The following is a 15,991-nucleotide window of genomic DNA, read 5'->3' as shown; positions in this document are numbered from 1 at the left end:
TCCTTTAAAAGCTCTTGCCTAAAGTCAACCAAAGGTATATAACGAACAACAAATAAAACAAATGTATTATTTAAGAATTGAATGCTTCTTTTTGTAAATTCATTGGGGTGTAAAAGCGTTGACCGAAGTACATTTTGTATGAAGCGCGGAAACGCTTCATTCTAAAAATGTGCGCACGGTCAATGCTTTTACCACCCTATGAAGTTACAGAAAGAAGCATTCAATACTTATAATTACATTTTATAGCTAGGATCATGAAAACACGATTTCTATCAAGTTTTTCTTTAATTTACCTGTGCACTTTATTGTGGGACCTCGTGTTATCATGAATGTTACATTTCATTGTGTAATGAATGTTAATTTCAGAAGGATGCGAGATTGCTGTTAACCAATCAAAATAACGTATCATAGTGAAACATACATGCAATGTAATTATACCTATATAAGAATCACCCTTAGTTAGATACGTTGACAAGGTGAGCTTTAATCGAGTGATGTTTCTCCTCCAATTCTGTCCCAAGTTACAAATTTGAAATTCATACGATCAATATAAAATTGGAAATGAGGTATGATTGCCATTTATACAAATATCCACCAGAAATACATGCTACCGTAATTAAGGCCTTCATCAAAGACCAAAGTTCATGCCGTATAGTAAGCTACAAAAGGCTTCAGCATAACAAAAATAAAAGCAAATTAAATGAGAAAACCGTAAAAACAAAGTAACAAACAAATATTGCAGACAACAACCAACGACAACCACTGGATTACATTATGCTGGTTTAAGACAGGCACATACAGAATGCCGCGGGGTTAAACATATTAATGTTCGGAATTACGCCAAATTTTTGCTAAAACCTTAAAGTACTTATATATCAATCAACAGTGACTGATTCAGAGGGGTGTAGAGGGTTTCCACCCTCTTTTGATGGGAAAATATATTATTTTTAGCATAAAATCGTCAAATTTTTTTTTCGCATCGCTCCACTTGGCAATATATATATTGATCTGATATTACTCCAACCTTTACTTAAACCCTGGTTCCGCCGCTCATCAATGAAACTGTTAATTCTAGAAGAGATTAAAGGAATTCTAGAAAATAGCCCTGGTGTAAATTAAATTCAGGAGAAATTGGCCCTACCTATTTCTCTCGAATGACATCAGTATTATATTCAGTATGCATGCAAAGGTAAAAATTCACAAACCTCCGAGTTGATACACAATGAAATAGATCAATATAGTTTGCATGTTGCTTATACAGCCATAAACATAATTCTATAATTCCTATTTCGTTCTATATATTTTGTGTCACCACATAATTAGCAGGAAGTGACTCTTGACCACAAAAAGGAAATTAATTGTTATTTACATGAAATATCATGCAGCCGGAAAGGCAAAATTATTGTCAAATTAATGAAAAAAAAAAACAATTGAGATTTCCCCACAAAATATCAATTTAGTCCTATTTGTTTGCTCTCTACAGAAATATTGATATTCAGTTACAACTTTTCGATTCTGTAATCGCACCTATATTGTTATATTCATCAGAGTTTGTTTTTTTGGGAGGGTTAGAAAATAAACAGAAGGTTGATAAAAGGCCTTTGCAGTTCTGTAAGAATATTCTCGGTGTTCGGAATAGTACACCAAATTTTATGGTTTACGGGAAATTGGGTCGGGTTCCTTTGGATATCTCTATAAAACTTAGGATGGCATCATTCTGGTGCAGAACTGTTAAAGCAGAGAGTAAACTTGGAAATATCCTTCTTAGACTTATGATTAAATTACATGAAAATAATCCTACCAAATTCAAGTGGACTCAATATGTAAAATCTATTTTTGGTGATACAGGTCCTAGTTTATGGAACGATCAGTTAGTTGTAAATATAATGATCAAAAGTGATAGGTTAAAGAGTATAGTTAAACAACGATTAACAGATCAGTACTATCAGTAATAGTTATACACCGAGGAATAGGTCCGGCCGTCGGGGTTTCTTATCCAGACACGCCGTATCCCGAGTCTGTCTTATTCGTAACAATAGATCTTTGCTATCTATTCAATTTACACTTGTTCCAGAAATAGAAACGATGAAGTATAACAATAGAACTGGGGTGTAAGTAATAGTTATCCCATGAAGACGCGGTGTGTCTGTCTAAGATCACCCCTATGACCGGAGGCCAGAGGGTGATCTTACACTGACACACCAAGTCCGAATGGGATAACTATTTTACATCCCAGCTGTTTTAGATTAGACGAAAAACCATTTACAATTCATAAAATCTAGTTTAGAACGCCACACAACTATTATAATATACTTTATATATTACTGTTATAATATATACCCTTTATGTCCCCCGAACACGATGTTTAAATATGAAACCATGTCAACTCGCCCCACTGGCCAATCGGCCCACACTAAATCACCACTTTCTAAAAAATCGCCCCACTCTTGTTTAACAACTCACCCCACTTATGAATAAAATCCCATTGAACAATCAGTCTGACAACTCGCCTTATTTATGAAAAGGGTTAAAATCCCACTGAATAAAGGTCTGCCAACTCGCCCCACTTATGAAAATATCATGCTTCCTTTAAATATGTTAAATTACTGAGAGTTGGTATCCAGTCGTCTCGGTCTAGGGGTATGTGTCGTGGGTTAATATGCTAAAGGTCTTGAGTTCGAATCCCAGCATAGACAGTGGATTTTTCTACATAAAGTTTGAAAGTGTGTCTTTTCTCAATAAATAATTCTAAGTATTATTGTGGATTAGACATTCCCGCCAAAATGTTACAAAACAAAGGAAAGCATGCAAAACAAAGAAACTCAAGCTGGGGTGATCTGATATGATCTGATCCGGCTCAGATCACCCCTGGTAGAACAAAGGAGCTGGGATGTAAGTTATAGTTATCCCATGAGGACGCAATGTGTGTCAGTGTAAGATCACCCCGATGGCCGGAGGCCAGAGGGTGATCATACACTGACACACCAAGTCCTAATGGGATAACTATTTTACATCTCAGCTGTTCAGGATTAGATAAAAACCTATTTACGCTTCATAAAATCTAGTTTAAAACGCCACACAATCATTATCATATACTTTATATATTACTATATAGTATATACCCTTTATGAGCCCAGAACACAATGTTTAAATATGTTAAATTAATAAAGAGTTTGTTTCCAGTCGTCCTGGTGTAGGGGTATGACTCGTGTGTCTATATACTAAAGGTCTTAAGTTCGATTCCCAGCATAGATACTGGATTTTTTCTACCCAAATTTTGATAGTAAGTCTTTTCCGTATAAATATTTCTAAGTTTTATTGTGGATTTGACATTCCCGCTAAAATGTTACAGAACAAAGAAACTCAAGCTAGGGTAATCTGGCAGGGGTGATCCGGCTCTGACAGATCACCCCTGGTAGAACAAAAGAGCTGGGATGTAAGCATTGGTTCTCACAGATACACAATGCATTCAGGAGGTGAATACTATTCTTTATCTAAACTGGAGTTGTGTTTGGAACCATACTTATTACGATTATTACCTAGGGACAGATATCATATTTAAATTCTAGACTTCCATATTTGAACTTGAGGTAGCAATACACAGTTTGGAAAAAAAAACACTTAGAATTGACATCATATAATTTTTAACCACCATCTTTTCCTTGCTTTCTAACAAATAAGGATAATTGTTTGTGTCAGGTTTGTGTATATGTATGGAAACACCATCTTCCGTAGATTTGATTTCCAATAGTTAAACTGGTGAATTATAATATCTTTTCGGTGTAACCATAGCATTAATCTGCATTTATTAGATACAAATAAATATTGCAAAACGGGGGATGATAATGTCACAAAAGTCCCCAAAATTTCGTCCAAAACCATTGACATATTTCTATCAAGAGGTTAAATAAAAACCACATGCATTTTACCTCATTTTTCCATAAAATTAAAAAGTTCAAGGGTAAAATTACTTGTTGGAAAGCACTACAATAATTTCTGGACCTATGGTCTGTACTGATGTGAAAATACGACCTGTTAAAAAGAAAATGGCCTATAAAACATGCAAAAAACGATCTTGATGTTCATATAAACCCACTTTGAAGGCTGTATCATTCTACAGCTATCTAAACTCAATTTTATTGCAAAATAATTTTCATAATTGAAAAATTCATCAGGGTCAAAATACGAGCCCAAACTCCTAACTGTGTTTTGCTACATGAAGTTACATGTTAAGACTGGGAGATGGTCAGGAATTCTGCGAGAAAATAGAATATGTACTTTATGTAAAGATAGAATAGATGATGAGTTTCATGTGTTGTTTACCTGTAAAATGCTGATTGCTCTGCTCTAAGACCAAAGTTGATACCATATTGTTATATAATTAATCCAAGTATGAACACATTTACTGGTCTGCTGTCTTTATGTTACGTACAAGTGCAAATGAAATTATCAATTTTCGTAAAGAAAATTATGAAATACTTTTATCAATACCAAGTGTCTTTTATATCACACTATGTATTTGTATTATGTCTGTCCTGTCTCGCCATGTATTATCTTATGTGTATAATTATATTGTCCTATTGTACACTGTATGTGTCTGAGGTTATGAATAAAATCTTGAATATCTCTAATTTCCAACCGGTTCAAGTTCACTTCAAATTTCTAAAGCTTACACTTTCTGTCTTCTAGTTCTAAAACGCGTAATTATTTGCCTGTATTTTTTGAATTTATTCTGAACTATGGTTCAAACATAAAACAATTTTCCAATTTTATGTAAGTTCCCATAATTGCGTTCTAAACTAGTTACCCAAATTTCTTTAAATTCTATTGTTTGAGAGTTCAGTTTACTTTTTTTAATATATGGGTTTGGTTAAAGTTTGACTGGTTTACAAATAGATAGTCTAAATCCAGGAATTTGAATATATATCTACTGTTTCTTATACAAGATTCCTGGTTAGATTTGTTCATAGACTGTGATAGATTTATTGGTTCCCATAAGAAGCACAGTTCATAATATTTGAAGGTTCGATTTCTTTCGTATAAGACGGATATGAATCCAATATTTTATCATATTCATAATTACATAAAAAAAAGTGTAGGAAGCGAAGCTAGTTCCCCTTCTACATGCCATATTTGATGTTTTTATGTTTACTCCAAGTAGAAATGTTAGTATGGATTTTCTCTAGTACAAAATACTAGTAATCAGTTTCTTTTGAAATAAAGTTATCCATATGTTTTTGTTTCCTATACGGTATATAACCCCAAATTTCAGATCAATACAACAAGATGGGTCGGGTTGTCTGGTTATAAACATGTAATAAAGTACTTGGTTTTTGGCTTTCAAGTGAAAAGGTCTTCCTTAATTTAAAATAGGCTTTCATTCCTTTATTATAAAGTTCTTCTCTGTCCTTTGGTAGCTCCCAGATGCTGAATAATGTATTCCTAAGTATGTGTAACTCTGTACACATTCTAATTCAGGTTTCCGAAGGATATTGTGATATTATTATGCCGTCCGGATTTATTAAATACAAGAACCTTCGTCTTTTTGGTGTTAATTGTCATTTTTCAATCTACTGTAAATTAAAATAATATATTAATACAATTTTGAAGTCCTTGCTCAGTTGACGACAGAAGAACTACATCATCAGCATACATCAATTATTTAAGGGGTGTGTGTTCAATTGGATTGAGTCACATGTTTGGTCAAAATATGTTGGCAAATCATTTAAATATATGTTAAAGAGACAGGGACTAAGATTATCCCCTAGTCTTACTCCTATGTTTGATTTAAAGAAGTTTGTCCTGTGTTGGTAAGTTTTTACACAGGTTTCTGTGTTTCCACACATACATTTTATAATGTCATAAAACTATGTTCAAACACCTATACATTTAAGTTTATAAAAAAAGTGCAGATGTGAAACGGAATCAAACGCATGCTTAAAATCTATAAATCATGCTTACAGAGGCTTTGAGTTATTTTTCACAAATTTTTGAAGGATGATATTTAACACAAACATATGGTCTGTTGTGCAACATCTTTAAGTAAAACCAATTTGCTCACTTTTAATTATATCTCTATTTGTTTTAAATTTTATCAACCTCTTATTTAGAATTAGATTAAATAACTTGCCAATGTTATCTGCAATGACTATGCTTACAACCGGGAGCAAAGTTAGGGTGTGGCGATATTTTTCAATTGTAATTCTTAATAGCTTTCCTACGGCAAATATTTGTTCACGCTAGAAAAAAAGCATGATAGACACTGGCCTAAGGCTTTTCGGATCAAGAGGTCCTAATGGGTTCATTCAAGAACGGCAAACACTTGTGGTATAAAGTTTGAACTTTTATTTGTATAAATAAATCCTTACAGCTAGGCTTTTGTCCACATAGGCACACATAATAGACAGTGCATGGCCTATAGATTTCCAAACCATAAGGACATGGTTAATTCATGGAAAGCCTGCAAAACAGGTCCAATTTTGGATACTGGCAAAACTACCTCCTCCAACTTTTAATTCGTATCTTCATAATTAATTGATTCTAATTATAGTAAAAACAAATCATGATGCAAAGCTTTTGTCTACAATGAAAGCAAATGATTGGCACTGGCATGATGCCGGACCAAAAGGTCCGGGTGTGTAAATTCATAAAAGGCTTACACCAGAGGTCCAAAATTTGATCTCGGTGAGACTATTCACCACACTTTAGACAAAGATTAGTCCAGCGCCTATCATTTGTTTCTAATGTTGGAACAAAGTTTTTCCTTTTTTTTTTTTTTTACAAATTCTAATTTGAATGGGGTAGTCTCTCATGATCATAATTTTGGAGGCTGGTGTTGGTATTTCGTCACTCAGTCTATTTTGTATGGAAACCGTAGGCCAGTGCCTACTATTAACAAACACTTTGCCATAATGATTTTAAAGTTTGGTGGCAGTCAAATTTGAACCTCTGCTGTAGGCTTCTAACGAATTTGCCCAATTGAGCCAATGCTTTTACTTGCACCTAGTAATATTAGTTACATAGTGTGCTAGTGACCTAATACGGTATATATGGGGTCAGTAAATTCCATATGGGTGAGAGCGAAGATCGAATCCCCATATGGAATTTACTGACCCCATATATACCGTATTACGTCACTAGCACACTATGTAACGAATTTATCTTACCGACTATCTTAACGTGTGAAATTTAGACTAGTGACCTATCAAAATGAAAAAGTCTTCAATATCGTTAGCATTAAGAAACTACTTCCATTGATCCTACAAAAACAGATGCCAACAATAACAACTTGTTAGGTTTAAATGTGTTTTATGAATTTATTTCAATCTTCATCATCAATTTCTTCGTCTGTTGAAACCTTTAAGATTTTTTCTCAGTACCGTTTTGTTTTTATAAAGGGACGTAACACCACTACCAACCGTGTATGAAATAAGCCCCGCCTCCGTACTAACCTAATATGGAATATACACGGTCTCCACGCGGACGCTTTTAACCAATCATATTCCTAGAAATTTATAGGAGGTAAGATAAGGACAAATGTTTTGCCGTAAGAATGTATTTCTTAACAAATTAAATTCGGGAGGTCACGGTTATTATCGCAACTTTAGACCTCTGATGAAGGTCTTCCTGGAGTTTACCCTCCTGGGTCTTTTTGTCCGTAAGCCTTTAACCAGTGCGTTTCACTTGAAATTGGTGCGATCATAAGTTTTGCCATAGGAATATTTTACTAATTAAAGATGGGATGGGTTAGTCTGGTCAGATCCCGAGGCCAATGCTTATCATCTGTACCTATCGTGGACAAAATCCTTAGGCTCGTGTTTTTTACTGAATGCAAACAAAAGATTTGTCGTTGTAAAGTTGTTACGAATAAAAAATGGGAGGGTAGTCTCGCCAGATTTTGGACCTCTGGTGTAGGCCTTTCTTGAATTTCCCAACCTGGGCTTTTGGTCCGACAAGTCTTAGATAAGTGCCTACCATGGTTCCTATTGTGGACAAAAGTTTTGCAATAGGGATTGTTTTATGAATTGAAGTTTGGAGGGGGTAGTTTCGCCATATTCCAAATTTGGCCCTTTAGTGTACGATTTCCACGAATTTTCCTACTTGGACCTTTTTTGAAGAAAATTGTACAGGACAGTGCCTATTTTTTGTACCTAGAGTTGACAAAAGCTTTGCCGTAGATATTTTTGACGAGAGTTGGTAGGGATAGAACGACAGAACCCAACATTCGACCTCTACTGTAGCAATCGCACGAGACAGATTGTCACGCTGACAAGTTCCCTTGAGGAACCAGTCCGTAGTGATTCCCTCAAGAAACCATTGATAAACCGAAAACGGAAATTGCTTAATTTTGCTTCACATGGGCCTGTTGGCCATATTTTCCCACATTGAAGCGTCAAAGTAAAAAAAAAATTGTCATTACACCAGCACTCTCTTTTGATAGTGGCGTGCCTTTAAAATTCAATAACGATAACTGATCTGAATCAATCCTTTCTTGTATTGTACGAATAGCCAGTAAATAAGCGTTTTATAAAACAGAAAGTACGGGGAAATGCTTGATTCCTGTTAAAAGTATATTAGCCGGTTGAAGGCGTACTATACAGAAATAATCTTTCTTTGATTTTTTCCGTCAAATTTTGACACCAAGTCAGTTTTGCTATGCAAAGAAATATATACCTTCATTACATACTTTTTGAGATATTTCAGAGAAAAAAGAGAAATTTAAATTTATTCATCAAATCATTTAACAACTATTATGACAAAGTTTAGTTTATATACATGAATGATAATTGGTGTTTGACCTATCCTTACTTCCTCGCCAAGTTCAAGTGTTTTATTGTAAAACTTTTCCGTATATAAAAACATATTAATTTCTTGTTGAATTTGAATCACCATATGGCTGTAACGTGATGATATCGGATAATATAATGGACCTTTTTGGCTAGAAAATGAGTCTTCCTTAACGCAAGACTCAGATAGAAAGTAATATGACTTTATCTACTTAATTCCATACATGTAGGTAGGCGCATTTGGGCCATGAACCAGCCTTTCTCTATTTAAGTATTTTTTTTCTACTCGTTGCTACTCGTATTAAAATAGAAGGCTAAAATCGTATGGATAAGAACAAGAGCACCCATTCCATAAGTAAAAATATCCAAGAATTTTACTTAAAAAACACCCCCAAACTGAAATGAAACAGGGGAGTGGATAGGGAATTGTCCGTTCATGCCCCTAGCGCCTAATAAAATCATATTTTTTTATACCGATTTGCATTTTTGAATGTAGGTTTTCATTACACAGGGAAAAGTGCGACGCATGTTTTACGCATGGAAAAAAAACGTGTATAAAACGTACGTTTTTTGTGCGTTTAACGCACGTTTAATTCAAAATGCGTATAACAGGCGTGAAATAACATATATCAAATATGCGTTACAAAACGCATGAAATATATCACATGCGCAAAACATTTGTTTGTACAAACGCATGTAAAATAGGGCGTATTGCGTTTCCGCTAATTTTTCAAAGTCCCAATACTACGTTTCCGGAAATTTAAAGTATACGTTTCCGCAATTAGTATTTATTACTTTTCCGGAAAGGAGAAGGTCCGGTAAGACCCCTTTTTGGCCCCACAATATAGCAGTTTTACAAAATTGTTAAAATGTAAATTTTTAGCTATTTATTAGAAAGAAGAATACTTCTCTTACATAAATATGGGCTGTTTTTGACAATACAATGCACACGTATCGGGTACTAGCATCATTAAGTCATGCTAAATTACTGAAATCTTCGAAATTTTAGCATTTTGGTTAATTTTTAGACGGTTTCCGTCTGAAATGGAAGTGGCCGCATTTGTGTTCATTCTTAACATCTAAATGTAAGTTGTATTTAATGATAATACATAACATATATAAAGTTTGAGAATGAACACGGATGCGGCCACTTTCATTTTTGACAAAACCATCTGAAAAGTGACATATTATGGCATATTAGATAGATTTTTCATATTTAAGCTTGAATTTGAGCGTCTTTAATGACTAAATCAGTTAAAATCTTTCACATAAACTGATTGAATCGACTGAAGTAGACACTTAAGTGTTTAAAAAGTGTCCAAAATCTTTCATCAGATGAACTTGAATTTTGAGGCCAAAATCGGCCCTTACCGGACCTACTCCTTTACCTGGTAAATTATAAATATGTAAATATATATTTTCATAGATGGCACATTTAAATCCTGACCGGAATTCTTCTACCAACTTTATTCGATACATGGATGTAAAAATGGTAACTACATTCCTCTTGTATTTGCGTTACTTTTACTTAAATCCGAGGAATGTTACATCAAAATGTGGGATCTGCTTATTGATGTGTGCACTACCCGAAGATTAATTCTCCAGTCCGAGGTAGTTCATATATTGACTTTGAATGTGCAATGCATACTGCTGTTACGAAAACATTTCCTGCTGCTACAGTCAGTTGTTGCAGATTTCATTTAGGACAAAGTTGGTGGCGAAAAATTCAGTCGTTAGGTCTGAGTGCCGATTACAAAGACAAAGATTCGGATTTTGGTAAATGGCTAACACATTTCTTTGGTTTGGCTTACTTGCCAACTGACAAGTTTGAAGAATGCTTTGAATTGATAGCCGATGCTCCATCTGACGATAAATGCATGAAGTTTGCCGATTATATATTGGAATTTTATATAGATGGCAATTCGAGATTTCCACCAACCATTTGGGCATCACCTCCTGACCCCGAGGGAAAGAGAACAACGAATGGTGCCGAGTCTTTTCATGCCCACCTGAACGAGCAGTTTTACGCTAGCCATCCTAACATTTTTGTCTTTGTCGATGTGTTATTGAAACTGCAAACAACATTATACATTAAGATGAGAACTCTAACCGTTAAAGCACCCGTTCGGAAATATGAAAAGGAGAAGATGGACTTCCTTCTTGAATAAAATACAAAACTTGTAAACGGTGAATGTACTACTGTGGACTTTGTACGACGTGTTGGCTACAAATATTCTGCCAGAACTGACTTATGAACTCATATCAAGATATATCTGATTAGTGCTGACTTTTGAACATACGTTTTCATATATTTTAATGATGAATTTTACTTGCATGTTATGATGACCTTTGACTTAATAAATATTTATTTATTATTATGGCTTTGCTTTCGATCAACAGGTTTTCCTTAATTATTTGCGGAAAAGTAATAATTTATTTTTTCCGGAAAAGTAAGATAATTATTTGCGGAAACGTAGACTTTTTTTCCGGAAACGTCATCTTTTTTTTCCGGAAAAGTAATGCCAATTTGCGGAAACGTAAAACGCCGGTAAAATACATGTTTTACGTACATTTTACATGAATTTCACACATGATGTCCATTTATAACTGATTTCTGTTCTTTGGCTTTATTTTTTATTTTTTAAGGGGAAGGTAACAATTTAAAAATAAAAAAAAACTGCAGTGTGGACAAAAGTCACATTTCAATATATTCCCTATTATTCTATAGACATGTATTTGTTAATGTAAAACAAAAATATTATTCGTGTTTTTGAAATTACTAGGGATAATTTTTTTTTATTGATTAATATAAAATACACATATTTTTTTTTAAACTTCTGTCAACATACTGTATTCATACAGACACATGCTTGGTTAAAATGTTTTTGCCCTCTAAATTTTGTAAATCCCAGAGTGACACCTGTTTAACAATCCAATAAATGGTCTGATTAAATTATAAAATGAAAAACATATAACATGTATATAAATCACAGAATTACACGCTCTCGATTACTTTAGACAAGTGAATACATAGTACACTCTGATAGTTGATATGAAAATGTTAATAAAATTAACACTTGTTGAAAAAGACATCTTCAGTGTACCTTTGCGACTTCTGTTTGAAGTAAATACAATTAATGAAACAGGAAACAAATACTGGCAAATAGAATTACCATACAGAATGAGATGGTGATACCAGTTTCTTTTTCTTCTTAGAGATTTTCTTAGATTTCTTGTTCTGAGTTGTCACATTCCATGTTTCCGGTACTCACTTTTTAAAATGATCATGTAAACCGTGAATTAAAGGTGAACAAGATATATATGAGATATATAGAAGTAAATAAAATCATCCTGTTTAATCGAATTAAGAATTACAACTTTGATGGAATGTCAGTTCCTGATCCTGAGAAGTCAGGAAGATTCAACTGGCTATTCTCAAATTTCTGTAAAATTAAATGGTTCAATTATGAAGAATTAAAAAAGACCCTTCCACCCTCTGATGTTAACATATTTTAATGTCGAGTTTAAAGTGGCCTTAAATGCACTTAAATTTATGTAATTGTTAACTTATTCAAAGATGATTATAAATAATATTGTAATTAAATAATTTTTTATGTATTAACCCAATAAATCACTTGCATTTCCCCTATCCCCTCTTTTCAGTGTACTACAGGAGGCACTATATTAATTTAAATACATTTGTAATATTTGTGTCATATTTGAGTAATTGTCTAATGGAAACCATATTTTGGGGTAAATTTTTAAATTTGGTTTTTTTTGCAAAACCCATAATATTTTAGCTATGATTTTTATTAGCTGATTGGCATTTATATAATAGATAAAAATTTGATTTTTGCAGTAAATCAGTTACTGGAAATAATTTAAAGAACATAAATTCAAGTATTTCCCCATTGTGGCTTACATTGTACACCTATTAAAAAGGGAGATAATTGAATCTTCTATGCAATATGATATGATAACAGTTATTATTATTTATATTTTAAAACACCTTTGTTGTTGTTGTTTACAATATCAATATTTTATGTTATATACTAGTGAAAGAGGTGTGTTAAAGCAGCATATTCTGAAATGTCGTCGGTGGTGCATTAGTCAAAACAGCTAAAACAAAATAATAACATATCAGTTGACGAGTTAACTATATAAAAACAAATTACTTATAAAAAGAATTTGGATTTAAGAAATCTGTATAAATATTTACAAACTTAAGATATGGAAGTACAGAGATTTTAATTTTAATTTTTTTTTATTTTAGGGAGTTAGCCATAGCAACTGGCGATAGTGTAAGAAAACTGCAATGGAAGAAAGCCAGAGAAGCAGTTATACCAACAAAACAACCCAGGGCATCCATCGGCCAAAGAAATATTTCTATTATGAGTTCCTCAAAAACATCACCCGTGTCTTCTCCTTCTGCGTCTCCTGTAACTACTCCTGCACATTCTCCAGAAACTTCACCCACTCAATCTCCAATTATTTCTCCTGCTTCTTCCGACACCTCTCCTGCACCAGTATTTACAGAACAGCTTCCACAGACAAACAGTATATGAATTCATTTCAAAGTTGGAGACAATGTCTGAATTACAAGTGGTGGCAAGTCTTGTGACTTTGCAACCGTGGAAAAGATATGGAGCTCAAGAGTGGACATAACCTACCCAAAAAGCTGGGTCTAAGCTAACAAAATGGAAGTTAAGAAGTGGTAAACTTTACAAAGACAATAACAATAAGAACAGTGTCTTTCATTGCTTGGGCAAAATAGATCAAGTAGAGGGTCAGCTAATGCAGACAATAAAAAAAAAACTGAATAGCCTTTTTTAATAGACATTTTGGTAAAAACATGTATAATTTGACATTTGAATTATGTTATATTATTGTTATTGAAATTTTATTTTCAGATTTTATCAAAATTTATATAAATATAAAATGACAGTATATATTTTAATCATATGCCTTTCAAAGCTAGCTGGTTGTTTTTTGTATATATTTATGTAAATATTTCAGGTTTCACTCTAAATATATTTTATGTAGTATATATGTAGTAAAACATGAATTATGACAAAAGTACTGATTGAATTGAAATATATTTAATTCATTTAAGGATGTTCTATCCTCTTGTATTTGAAATTTTGCCAGTAATTGGGAATCCTCTTGTTTTGTTTTATCCATGAACTATCATTTAAAAAATTTGAACACTAACTCTGACTTTTTTTCCTTAATTTGATCACATATAGTTTAAAATGTCATGTTTGAAAATCTATGAAAATCCTTGCTATTTTTTCATGGTTTTTGAAGGAAAAAAGGTGCCAATGTTACAAGTAGGAAAAATCTAGAGAAATAATTATTTCCCGCCAAATTTTCAATGCCTTATATTTCGAAAACAAACACACAGACCAATTATTTTTTTCTGCTTTTCCAGTTCCTTTATTTATATTCAATCAATTTGTAATAGTCTTTTACAAAGCTTGTTATTTTAAAACAGAGTAGCAAATATCCTTAAAGTAAAGAGACAAGAAACACAAAATTTACTTTGTTTATTGTTTAACCTAATTGTCCTGCATTTTTATTGTTAAAAGGCAAATATGTTTTGAATGTTGAATCGTCACTTTACTGTTTGTCATCTTAAAGGATAAAATTAAATTTCTTTTTGTTGAGACTTGGGGGTTTCCGCGTGTTATTGTTATAAATAATCTTTATTGTCATATAAACAAATTTAAACATATTTGTGACAAACTGAAAAAAAAACAATAAACAAAAAAAACAAAAAAACCCTGAACATACACTTTTAGTATTTATAAGTTCAAAATTGGTTAGTGAGAGTAGTTGTATAATGGGTTCTTGTTTTGGGATAAAGATATATATGTGTAATATATGCAAAGAAATACTTTGGCGGTTCAAAAGGTGGTGTTCAGTTATATTATATATTTTTTGGGTTTCATTTCCCAGAAAGTGCTTGCAGTAATTAAAGTAATTAATCAGTTCACATAATAATGAATGATTACAATATCAAATATGACTTAATCAGTCCATTTTAAAAATGTATTGGACATTTTGTATATTGTTTTGTTTGAATATATAGTTGTTATAATATATATGTTGGTTTATAATGTTATTAAAATTTCTAGCTAGAAAAGAGAAAAGCTATTGCGAGCAACTAAACCTATACCCAGAGTTTTGTTTTATTTATTATACCGAGGATTCTAGTAAAGAAATGTTTTAATTTGGGCAAGCAGGGCGAGAGAGATTTAAACTAGAGGCTCTCAATAGCCTGTGTCGCTCACCTTTGTGTATATGGATATTCAACAAAGGGCACTCACTCTCAAACATTGTAAACGAGAATAGAGTTATTAACAAAAATCTCGAATTTGTTTGTGTATTTTATATTGAAGTCTGTTTAGTTTCTTTCTGTCTTCATGATCTTTTTTAGCTTTTGCTCCAAACACTTAAGAGGGTAAAAAAAATCCTATAAAGAGTAACACTCTACTGATTACATTAGAAAAATTTGACTTGTCAGTAGGTCTTGTCTTGCTTATCATTTTTGATTGTTTAAGTTTCTATCTATCTAGTATAATTTTTATCACGAGGCAAAACGTAAAAAAATGGTAAATATCGTATTAAAGGGCAAATCCAATAAGGAGTATTTGACAATTTCCACCATTTGTCTTAAATGTAGATCTTGTCTTGCTGATCATATTTGGTATATTCTAGTTTCTTTCTATCTGTTATAAAGTTTTTAAGACAGTTTATCTCTATCTATAATAATATTCAAGATAATAACCAAAAGCTGCAAAATTTTCTTAAAATTATCAATTCAGGGGCAGCAACCCAACAACAAGTTGCTTGATTGGTCTGAAAATTTCAGGGCAGATAGATCTGGATCTAAGAAACAATTTTATTCGATCAGATTTGCTCTAAATGCTTTGGTTTCAGAGATATGAGCCAAAAACTGCATTTTACCCTATGTACTATTTTTAGCCATGTCAGCCATTTTAGTTCGCAGGCAGGGTCATCGGACACATTTTTTAAAATAGATAACCTATTGATGATTGTGGACAAGTTTGGTTGAATTTGTCTCAGTAGTTTCAGAAGAGAAGATTTTTGTAAAAGTATACAAAAATTTACGAAAAATTGTTAAAAATTGACTATAAAGGACAATAACTCCTTAAGGAGTCAACTGACTATTTTGGTCATGT

At 32.8% G+C, this 15,991-nt stretch overlaps 1 protein-coding gene across 1 annotated transcript in view; it reads left to right on the top strand.

Moving 5' to 3' along the window:
- LOC127724604 (40S ribosomal protein S4-like) overlaps positions 1-15,991 on the top strand; it is a 399,059-nt gene that overhangs the window by 136,392 nt on the left and 246,676 nt on the right. The window lies entirely within an intron of this gene.

This window comes from Mytilus californianus, unplaced genomic scaffold (genome assembly GCF_021869535.1).
Source record: "Mytilus californianus isolate M0D057914Y unplaced genomic scaffold, xbMytCali1.0.p SCAF_14, whole genome shotgun sequence".
In the NCBI taxonomy this organism is placed as follows: Eukaryota; Metazoa; Mollusca; class Bivalvia; order Mytilida; family Mytilidae; genus Mytilus; species Mytilus californianus.
The sequence above is the reverse complement of the archived record's forward strand: the minus strand, read 5'-3'. Positions and strand labels throughout refer to the sequence as shown.